The sequence below is a fragment of the Mustela nivalis genome (assembly GCF_964662115.1).
Source record: "Mustela nivalis genome assembly, chromosome: 13".
NCBI lineage: Eukaryota > Metazoa > Chordata > Mammalia > Carnivora > Mustelidae > Mustela > Mustela nivalis.
Window position 1 is genome coordinate 16,267,997 of NC_139032.1, and position 11,689 is coordinate 16,279,685.

At 40.7% G+C, this 11,689-nt stretch overlaps 1 long non-coding RNA gene across 1 annotated transcript in view; it reads left to right on the forward strand.

The window, feature by feature from the left end:
• LOC309845963 overlaps nt 1-9,205 on the forward strand; it is a 155,199-nt gene extending 145,994 nt beyond the window's left edge. The window contains exon 5 of the long non-coding RNA XR_014301627.1: nt 9,150-9,205. This is a non-coding gene — a long non-coding RNA (uncharacterized lncRNA). The remainder of the gene's footprint in view (nt 1-9,149) is intronic.
• The last annotated feature ends 2,484 nt before the right edge of the window (nt 9,206-11,689 follow it).

Here is an 11,689-nt window from a genome sequence, read left to right on the forward strand (position 1 = left end):
AGGCTAAAGGGCTGACCTTTGCACCCAAGGGCCACCCAAGGGGGACTGTCTCATTTGGGGTTTGTTGCATTTGGTCCATCAGCATCCTACTTTACTGCAAGCTACCGGTAACAAGGCTCCATCTCAGCTTCCGTTCTAATGGGACAGAAGGAATTCCTCCACTGGCTTTCCAACAAGGGGGCCAGGTGTGTCTTTTAAAAGAAGAAGGGGGGCCAAGAGTAGGCATGAAACCCTAGGTTGCACCCCTTGCAGAGCACCCGTTCTGACTTGTGAAGATTAACTCCACTATCAATTCAAACGGATTCAACCCAACAGGAAAAGAGAATTTGGATGGAACCACTTGAATAGTCAAAAAAAATTCAGGAGTTGTTGCATGAATTTTAAAGGGAGCTTGAATTCCTTCAGCTCCTCTGAGGATTGCTTGGCTTTCTGATGCTGTTGCCCCAGCCCTTTGGAAGATAAAGTGAATGTTCTGGAGAGACGGCCTGTGTTCTAGTCTCTGAAAAGTTGGGTTTTATCTTTGTATCGCATACCGCTGTGCATGAGAATAAGGAAATCAGTCTTGCTGTTGTAACTACAAATCAAGGAAAAGGTTGGACCGAGCACCTCATCAAGAAAGATATTTATTATACCTGCTGCTCCTAACCAGTTACCCCGGGTGCGTATCTAATCCTTTTGTAATTCTTTCTGCTCTTTGCTTCTAATTTTTTTCCTTTTGTAGATTTACACTGGATCCCTTGTGTTCTTGGAATGTTTCTTTGTGTGTTTATTTCTGAAGGACTCGTAAGGAGTGTGTGAAGTAAAGTCAGAATACTAATGCTGCTTATTCTATTTTTACTCACACATAATTTTTATTCGGGCTGAGCCTTTGTATTTTGCTCATTTTTTTCCTCTCAAATTCACAGCTAAATCTGTTAATCTCTTTTGTGTGTGAATAGATCTCCTATGGGAGATTTAGTTACCAACTTGAGAAGGACTAAAGCTTTTAAAGTTCCAGTACTTCTTCATGGCTGTGAGTAGTCCTAGTGGATTTGCCAAAATTCCTAAGGAATTTCGAAGGTTGTTCATTGCTTTTAGGACACCGACTTCAGATGAAAATACACTTGACATTTTCATTCACTGACTTCAAACTACATTATGAGGATCTCACTGGGACCGAATGATGATTGTGGATGGACGGTAACAGTGCAGTTGGGCTCCTCCTGACTTTTTACATCACTGGCATCATCTTTTAATTATTCTCCCAAACTGGTTCTTTCATTATTTATTCTTTGCTAAAGAAGCCCAGTAGGAAGTGAAGGGATTTTTATCAACATCCATTCTTTTCTTCAGCCAACCTCACCAAGGGTCATTTTTTCTCCTTCTGCACTTGTGGCCGCTCTTCACTTTAACTTTGAACACCACCCAACCGAAACGTAGGCTTTTCCAGGCTGAGGACCCATAATTCAGGGCCAGTAGTACACATCTCCCAGTCAGGAGACAACTCGGCGAGAGATGAATGGTCCAGCAGAAGGACAATTACCACTGAACAAAGGGAAAGGGGGCCGAACGAGTCGCTATTACGGCAGCATTAGATATATTAAATGAGGCAAGCTGTCTTGCAAGCATAGATCTTCCCTGGCATTTTTCTTTGATGATTTATGATATGGTTACATTGAGTGTCCTTGTGGCCTCATATGCAGTCGACATTACTTTGATTTTCTTTTTTCCCGAGCTTCATTTCATCCCACAGAGCGCAATCAAAGAAAGCCAGAGAGGTTCCTGTTCAGTGTGCTGTCCTCCATTTAAGCTAGGTCCCTTCTGGTTGTAAGAGAAAAGGGAATTTGAATTGGTAAATTTTATCTCATAGAACAATGATAAACAACATGAGACTATTCTCATCTTTACTTCAATACTACTCTTCAACCCCCAGTGTCATGGGATATTTTCTCTTTCATGTTGTTTTTCCCAACTCTAAAAACCAGAGTTGAACTAGGTATTGAAATAATTTTTGACTTCTTTATGTCTTTGACTGAGCCAAATACATCATTTTCAAATACATCATTGTATCATTTAAATTCCAATATCCCTAAGAGATAGATTTAATCACTAAATCCATTATAGAAACTTGCACACATCACATACTTAGTAACTGGCAAGATCAGAATGCCAGCCAGAGCAGTTCAGATTAAGACTCAAAAGCCATATAATTTCCATTACATGATGCTGACTTCTTGCTGAGTTTTCTTATATAATACACCTCATTACTAAAAAGAAGATAGCTTCTATGCCAGTAACTCATCCTGGTCACTCTTCCTCTAAAAACTCAAAACCAAATTAGATTTTTTTTCTTTTCTCTATGGCCCTTAAGCTCATTCTTTTCCCAACTGAAGGATTATAGCCAAGCATCAGGATAAAGCAGGTCATTTTAGGACAAAAAGAAAAGGACTGTGTTTATTTTAACTAATGTAGAAACATTTCATGTTCAATTACAAGTCACTATTTAAGCCAAAGGGAAAATAAAAGTTACTGTTTTGATGACCCTACAGTGACATTATGAAAGAAATCATCAAATCACTTGACTCACAAAGAAAATGGCATCCTTTCACCAGATGGATGGTAGCAGCATATAATCAGAATTCTGAGATCAGATTTTGCCTGACTCTGGAATGAAATTATGGGTTTGAGTCACGTTTGTTTTTAGTTTCTTTCTTCTTTCAACTTCAAAGATTCTTCTAGTCAGTGGCTCAACATCCAAAGTTTATGAGTTTCTTTTTCATTGAGCAAAAGAGAACATTTTGTTTTGTTTATTGACTCAGTACTAACCACTCCAATTAGTGTTACATTTAATAGTATAGCTGGATTTTTCTCATGACTTAGGTCGGATTCTTCTAGAAGCAGACTGGGGGCGAGCATTTGAGAAGAAGGAGTTTATTTGGGAGATGAGCCCAGAAAACACCAGTAGGGAAGTGGAGAAGAGAGATAGGGAAGGAAATAAAGCCAATAAAGGCTGTGCTTATGAAACCAGTTACTAGAGTGAGCAACTGTAGCTGGTGTTACCTTATAAACCATTTGTGACAATAAGTCACAGTAAGTCAACAGCAAGCCCAGAAGTTAAGATACAGCATTTATAGGCTTTTTTAAGAAATATTTTATTTATTTATTTATTTTAGAGAGACTTGTGGGGGGGGGTGCAGAAGGGGAGGGAGAGAGAGAATCTCAAGCAGATTCTGTGTTGGTTGCAGGGCCCAACGTGGGGCCCGATCTCACGACCCTGAGATCATGACCTGAGCTGAAACAAGAGCCACCTAACCAACTGAGCCACCCAGGTGCTCCCAATATTCATAAGCTCTTATAGCAAGTTTACATTGCTGATATACATACAGTTTTTATTGCATTTTATAAGAACATGGGTCAGAAACAAGCAAAAAACTGGTACCTCACAACTTATGGGTTGAGAAGCTTCAGTAAAGAGCAGATGCCACTGAGTTAGCGCCCCAGGGCGAGGGAGCTGTGGTGTTTGTACACCGAGGGAAGCCGGTCTTTTGGTGATGCTCCTGGAAGCTTTGATGACTCACTTTCCCCAGTCTGCTGGGTGTTGGGCACAGGAGGCAAAGGAATGTGGGTGCTGGCTTATGTAGGCTGAATAGGGCACCAACCCCTGCTATTTTTTTTTTCTTTGTACTGAAAGCACTTAGTAAATTATTCTAGAAATAATCACATGGCTCGTGCATGGAAGGGAAATGGATCTGTGAGACTGATGTTTATTAGACATCCTTGAGAACGATTCTTAATTTCCCTGATCTTGACATTTTCTTACCACTCTCTGGGAAGACTCACACATTATTGATATGGTTATGACCTAACTTCTTACTCCCTTCCCTACCATACATTTACACCCTATTTCTAGGGATTATTTAGGACTTTTCTAGTGAGCCCCTAGGTGGTTCTACTTCCAGTACGATGAGAGGATGTCCTAATAGAACAGTCCCACAGACTACACATGTGGGCAAAATACAAAAACAACAACAACAACAAAGGCTCTAGAAAATGAAGCAAGGAAGGCAGACTTTGGAGAGGAGTTAACACTTGGGAAAAGACATAGGAGCATTTTCTGGTTTTACAGACTTACCCTCAGGCAGGCTGTGACTTGGTGCAGGGAAGCTGAGGTGAGACTGTTTTTAATCTGAATATAACCAACACTTCCCACTAATTAACATTAATATAATAATACTAATTTTATAATATCAAATGTATTATTATTATTGTACTAATTAATTTTTATTGTATTATTATATTAAGATAATAATATTTTGCTTTACTATAATAACATAAATATATTAATTATTGTATTAATGTTATATTAATATTAATAGTGTTGATAGTATGTTGTAATATATAGTGTATATTATATATAAAATATATTATATAATTATAACATAATTGTATATTATATTATAATAAATTATAAATAATTAACATTATTCTGGAAAATATTACCAAGTCCGTAGACTCCACAATATCACATCCATCATGTCCAGAACGTGACTCAAAATGATTAAACAACAAACCAACTAACCAACAAACCAACCAACCAACCAAGGAAGTGCCACCCATAAAAGGTTATTTATGGACAAACCACAGGATACCCCAGATGTTGGAATTGTCAGGAAAGACTTTAAGTGAGCTCCTATAATTATGTCCAATGAGGCAAAGGAAAATATTCTCATAGTAAGAGAAAAGATAAGAATTCTCAGCATAGAAATAGAAAATATAAAAGTAACCAAATGAAAATACTAGAACTGAAATAATAGAGTGTCTGAGTTTTTTTTTTTTTTAAATAATGGACTTAATTGGCAAAATGGAGAACTTGAACACATAAAAATAGAAATTAGCCAAAATTCCCATATTTGACAAAAGACAAAATTTACACATTCAAGAAGTTCAACACTGTCTAGTCACATCATAGTACATGGGTTTTTAAAAAGATTATATTTATTTGAGAGAAAGAGCATATAAGGTGGTGGAGGGCCAGAAGGAGAGGTAGACTCCCTGCTGAGCAGGGAGCCTGACACAGGGTTCGAACCCAGGACCCTGAGGTCATGACTTGAGCTGAAGGCAGCTGCTCAACCCACTGAGTCACCCAGGCGCCCAGTAAATGGATTTTAAAAAACAAGGAGAAAATCTTGAAAGTAGGCAGAGTAAAAATAATACATATATAGAAGTACAGCAATTCTAATGAGCTCAAGCTACTCATCAGAAAACATAAAGACAAAAAACAATAGAATGGCATTTTAAAGTATCGAAACAAAACAAAATAAAACAACACAAGACATGGCAATCCAGGGTTCAATGTCCAACAAAAAGTGATTTTTCAATAAAGAAGATAAAATAACCCTTTCAGATTAAAGAAATCTAAGAGAGTTCACTGCTGACAGAACTTCAATACAACAAATGCTATCAGAATTTCTTTAGTCTGAAGGGAAATGATATAAGAAGAAAACATTGGTCTTTGGGAAGGAATAGAGGATCAGATGGCCATGTCTTAGTAAACATAAAATATTATTTTTTCAATTTAATTTTTAAAAAATAAATAGGACTCTTTAAAACAAATCATCATAACATTGTTTGTGGTTTTAAAATGCACTTAAGTATTAAATGTACAAACACTGTGGCACAAAGTTTGCCAGGATTCAAAAAACTTATGTGATTTCAAAGTTTCTATGTTTTACGTGAAGTAGTTCAGTAACTTTGAGAGTTAGGGATGTGTACTAGTATGCCCAGAAAAAGCACCAAAAGAATGTAGAGTATACAACGCCAGTGAGTCAAAATGGATTTTTTAAATAATTCAAGTAATTCCATTTATTGATGCCATCGAGGTCCATTCACATTGTTTCAGTTGGCAGGATCCCCATCCCTCCTTTCTCATGACCTCCTTCTTTCTTGTTACCAATGATTGGTTTCAAAAGGAAAATATGGGGGCGCCTGGGTGGCTCAGTTGGTTGAGCAACTGCCTTTGGCTCAGGTCATGATCCTGGAGTCCTGGGATCGAGTCCCGCATCAGGCTCCCAGCTCCACGGGGAGTCTGCTTCTCCCTCTGACCTTCTCGCCTCTCATGTTCTCTCTCACTGTCTCTCTCTCAAATAAATAAATAAAATCTTTAAAAAAAAAAAAAGGAAAATATGTGTTAAAATTTCCTAAAAATGGAGAGCAACATCAAATGCCTTGGAAACCAAAGAACATTTGCTTATTAATAATTTGGGGGAGAGCCTTCAATAAACTCATTTAATTTTGTTTTATTTTAGATATTTTCCAGGATCTATGAAGTATATGTACTAAGCAAGGGTTTTTTTTTGTTGTTGTTGTTGTTTTGGCAGAATATTTCCTAGAACCAAATTGATTCAAAGATGGGACTAAAGATATTTCTTCTTTATTATCTATACATTTTTAGTTTTACTGGAGGGGAGTAGAGTTGAATAATAGCTAATATTTTGAGCTGAGGAAGTGGTTTGGGGGAAAGCAGAGCTTTTCTGTCTTTACATCCCAGATTTAAAAGGTTCTAAATATAAGCCTTAACAACCCTCTTGGACATCAGCGTGAGCAAGATAAAGTGAGTGTCTTTATTTAGTAACTCAAGCTCCATCGTTTGGGTTTGAGCGAGTGACTTTTTGATATACTACAGTTTATTTTTGGATTTTAGATTTGATATTAGATGTAAAGTTGAAACTGCAGGTGCATGGTGCTTTATAATTTTTACACAGCGGCATCAGGAAACTCTTCTTTAGGACAAGAGATACCCAGATGTGGACCGTGTTACGATCCATCAGCTGTCAAGGGCATGAGAGCAAGTGGTAGGATTTGAGGTCTCAGTGACTCTGGGGGTGCATTCAAATTCTCAAGTCAGGTGGTCATTAATTCCAAGTTTGTTTGACTCTAACATGGGGGTTTTCGTCATCACAGTAGGAGTGAGTGTTTCTCCACTGCCTTCCATTTCTCCTTCCCAAACAGCCCTTCTCTTCAGGCCTGGTCGTCTCCATCCCGGGGACATTTGATCAGCTGTCCCTTACTCCTCCCCAGCTCTTTTATGTTCTCAGGCTGGCCCTGTGGTAGACAGGCAAACCCAGACATGATTAGCAGAAGCAGCAGGAAGCAAGGGACATATGCAGTGAGCGGTATATAAAAAGGACCTCCTTTACCTTTGAAATATATTGACTAAGGAAAGTGATAGCAGAAAGGTTCTGAAGGGGACACCAGGATCTTGTATAAAATGTATAGATTTTTGTATGTCAGTAATCACTGAATTGGGAGGAATCTATTTCCTGAATTCTAGTAGTCTGTCTTCTGCAAGGTTTTCTTTTACGCTTTGACCCTTCCTCCTTTTTTACCGACACTGCGTCCTCATGTGAGTTTCATTCACAGACAAAACTTACGTCTCCTATGTCCTCGTCCCTTGGAAGCCTATGTCTGGTGTTAGCTACCATGACAAAGCAATACCAGCAAAGAGTGTGTGTAGTTAATGTGTTAGGTTATTCTCGAGTCAGTCTGCTCACAGGAGAGCAGACCGTTGAAGGATTCATCTGGAAGCTCTCATGAACCTTGATTGTATCAGGGAAGAAGGTGCCCATCCTGTCTACTTTCAGGTGTTAATTTGAGGACTTTCAGCTCCTCTTCCCGTCTCTGCTTCTTTTGTCCTCTCCCAAGTAACACAACTACCCAGTACAGCAGCTGGAAGGGCAAGGGGAAGATGTGAGCTGTCAAGGGTGCCCTCTTCGGAGTGGGACTGACAGCAGGTGCAATGGCAGAGGTGATCCGTGAACCACGTGGGAGACCTGAGTACAAGTCTGAGGTTACAGGCTTGTGAACTTGAAGATTTACCAGGGGTGAAATCTGAAACTGAGGGCGCCTGGGTGGCTCAGTGGGTTAAGCCTCTGCCTTTGGCTCAGGTCATGAACTCAGGGTCCTGGGATCAAGGCCCACATGGGGCTCTCCGCTCAGCAGGGAGCCTGCTTCCCTCCTCTCTCTCTCTGCCTGCCTCTCTGCCTACTTGTGATCTCTCTCTCTCAAATAAATAAATAAAATCTTAAAAAAAAAATCTGAAACTGGTCCTGTAAGAGAAGGATGGGGAGAGACCACCAAAAAAAGGGGCAGACCTCTCCGGATTGGTGGGTGATGGTTTTAAGAAGCAAGGGAATTTACATGTGAGGCTTATCTTGGGAGGCAGCAGGGTAAGTAGATCTCCACAACAGCCAACCAGAATCTTCAGAGTTTCTCTAGAGGCCTTACCAAGGATCCAGTCACCTACACAGTTTTTTCCAGGTGGTCTCAACACTGCATTACTCACTCAAGGCTGCGTCTTTGGAAATGGTTCCCACTGGGGAAGCAGCAGGCAGAACATATATTCCAAGGACAGGGGAGGGAGAAAGGAGCCTCCAGTTGCCAGGGTCTAGCACAAGCATCACCTGGTTGTCATGTCCTCTCAATGACCTCCTCCAATGGCAGGTAGGGGCTGAGTTCGGGTTCAAGGTTAAATCTGGAGATTGCCAATTACAATCCTCATAGCAGCAATGCATCTAGTTTTCCGTATTATTGAATTATTTTCTCTGAAAAAAAAAAAAAGGAAAAGGGTAAGGGGAGGAGGGATGATACCCAAAGAGAATGAGACTGGGGAGGGTTCTTGGCAAAGTAAGAAGGGGACATAAACAGAAGAACCTCTTGGACATTCAGATTTTTCAGCAGACCGGTAACCAGCATTGTTTTGGAGAGCAAACCTTGGCAGCTGAATTTCAGACTGGTAAGGAACATTGACTTTTCAGCTGTACCAAATGGAAACAACATACCCTCCAGTCCTCAGCAGTGGTCCAGCCGAAAGCAGGTGAAGTCCTCTGTCATCTCGTCTCCGGGTGTGAGAGGTCGCAAATGCCTCCAACACAAGACAGTGGTCTTCAGGGCTTTGTGAGAACAGACTTTCCGCTGTAAACAGGTTGGATCTCTCCCCCCTTCTGTACTGAGCTAAAAACAAAACTACCTGACTTCTTTCAATCACTGGTGGCCAACTGCCTGCCGTCTCTTAGTGGAAAAGACTGGGTAGCAATACTGACAAGTGTTTCCTGTGTTTTTGATCAAAATGGCCTGGATTTAGATTTACAACTGAGTATTGTTCTTCCGTACAGAGAACTCTAAGCTCTCTCCTGTCCTCCTGGCTGTCTTCTGGATATTTCAAGCGAAGAGAAGAGAAGCACCAGGAATGGATTTATGGGGGATGGCTGTCACTATGACTTCAAAATGCAAGTAATTTACTAATGCTGTGTGGTCACGTGGGAGGGGGAAAGACGGGTGCTAAAGAACCACAGCGGGACTTGATTTCCTTTTCTCCTCTGGGAAGCTAGAAGCCCTCTCCCTTAGCCTGGCTAAGAGGAAGTCCTTGGCCAACTGGGCTTCTTGGTATGGATTCTGTCTATACCAGGTCAATACATCCTGTGCATGGTGTTGCTAAGACATCAAAAGTCTATTGATGGCCTTTAACCTGATCACATTGCTGACGGAGCCTGTCTGTGAGGTTCACCCAATTCACGTCTGTTGTTCTCCCTTCCCCTCCAGTCTCCTTACCTGCTCTTTTCCCGTTGGTCTGCTTACCAACCATCTGGCATGTTGGAGATAGTCCTGCCTCCAAACATTTGTTCACACCACCTCCCATCGGGACTGCCTCATTCATTTTCTTTGTTTCTCTCTTTTTCTCTGTATGTTCTCTCTTCTCCCTCTTCTACTCTCTCTCTCTCTCTCTCCTTTTTTTAAGGGTTCAATTCAATCCTCTCTTTCTGTGCCAAGCCTTGCTTTCCCTGGTCCTCTTTAACTTTGTTCCCAGAATGAGGTTCATGTTCTCGCAGTATCGGCATCCTGTGAAGGTGTGTTAGAGTTGCAAATTCCCTGGCTCCATTCTAGCTCTACTGAATTAGTCTGAGGTTTAACAGGATCCCCAGATGACTCCTATGAACATTAATTTTGAGAGGCACAGTTTTAAAGCAGCTTCTGCCATTTGGTCATTTAGCAGCTGTCTTCCCAAATAGGTCCTAAGCTTCTAAAGAGAGTGACCATTGGTTCTTGTGTCCCAAGTTCTATGCTCACTGTCTGATGGTTGGTGGTCATATAGTCACTCAATAAAGTGCAGCTAGGCACTGAGCTTGCCTCCGGGGATATTAATACAATTGGATCACTTCCTATTAAATGTTTTCCGATACAACTTCCTATCTAAATTCTATTGCCCTCGGGTCTCTACACCAACTAAAGCAGTGGGCTTTGGTGTTTTCGAAGAAACGGGGATTGCTCTTTGACTGGAAGACTGGAATATTTTCTGAGTATATTGCAAGATGATCAGTTAGAGTTTCTAAATTTCTTTACTTTCCCATTTGCACACAAGGCCTAGCTAGCTTAGTCATGGAACCCTACTATAAGCTATATAGTAGAGAAAATTGCGGGTACCATGTAAGGCAAAGGAACTCTGCCAGTTCCTTCCAGTCTCAATGGATTATGGGAAGAAGAAACTGTAAGTAGAGGAAGAGGTCCTGGAAAGGAAGGTATTTTAGGTAAATCAGGGGGAAATCTAAGCGCAGAGAGGGCTTTATTTCACTTCCTATTTGTGACTATGGAAGCAGGAAAGGCCACAAGGCCAATTTGCCCTGTAGGGTCAGAGACCAAATGGGGACTTACCACTCCAGGGCTAAGGAGGCTTCCACTAAGTAAGTGGAGATGTCTAGTATTGAAGAAATAGACCTTGAGGTACATGAGCAGTGGTGACTAAGAGGACATTCAGGGACAGGACTAAGTGTAAAAAAACAACTAGAGATTTAAATAGGAGCTGATGCATTAGTCCATGGTCATCAAAGACTAAGGGTCCTTCTTAGCTTTCTGCTTTACCATCCATTGCTTCCTTCCATATGGTCCAAGATGGTTGCCCTAGCCCTAGTCATCATGTCTGCATTCCAGCCATTGGGAAGAAAAATTGAGGAGGGCAATTACGCAGCCCTAATGATATACTCAAATGAGGTTAAGTGAGCAGCTATAATAAAAGGATTATTGACAAGAGTGAGCAAAACCAGGAGGAAAGTAACTGGTTACCTGGGACTATCAACTGGGAGAGTTGTTATCACGGGTAGACTTGAAGGGACAGGGAGATGGAGGAGTAGGTATCTGCATATACAGAGAGAGCTTTAGCTATCATTAAGGGCCATCATACAGAAGGCTTAAATACAGCATGCCAACTTATATCCTGGCACAAACAGAAGAATTTTTTTTTCATATTACTTTAAGTCCAACTACTTTGAATGTAAATCTCTCATTGAATATATCCTGAAGACAAAAAGAGCTGCAAATTTGTCATTAATACATTTGATAATGTTAGAGTTAGTAGTATCCCAAACTTTCTGCCCTCCCATCCTTGAGAGTCTCCTCTTCGTGTCTCCTTGGATGGGCCCAAATGGAAGTCAGAGATCAAGAGAGCCCACTGATGTATTCTATAGAATTCCATTTTCCAGGGAAGAAAGCATGATGGAGAAGGGTATAGAATTGATTTGGAAGGGTGAACAGAGCATACCCAGTGTATTTCCTCTCATTTCCATAGAACTCTGAGCTTTTCATGTCACTGGCTTGAAGTCACAAGTCACACATGGAGAATATGTTTTTTAAATCAGGATGGCTCTAATAACTGCTAAATGTT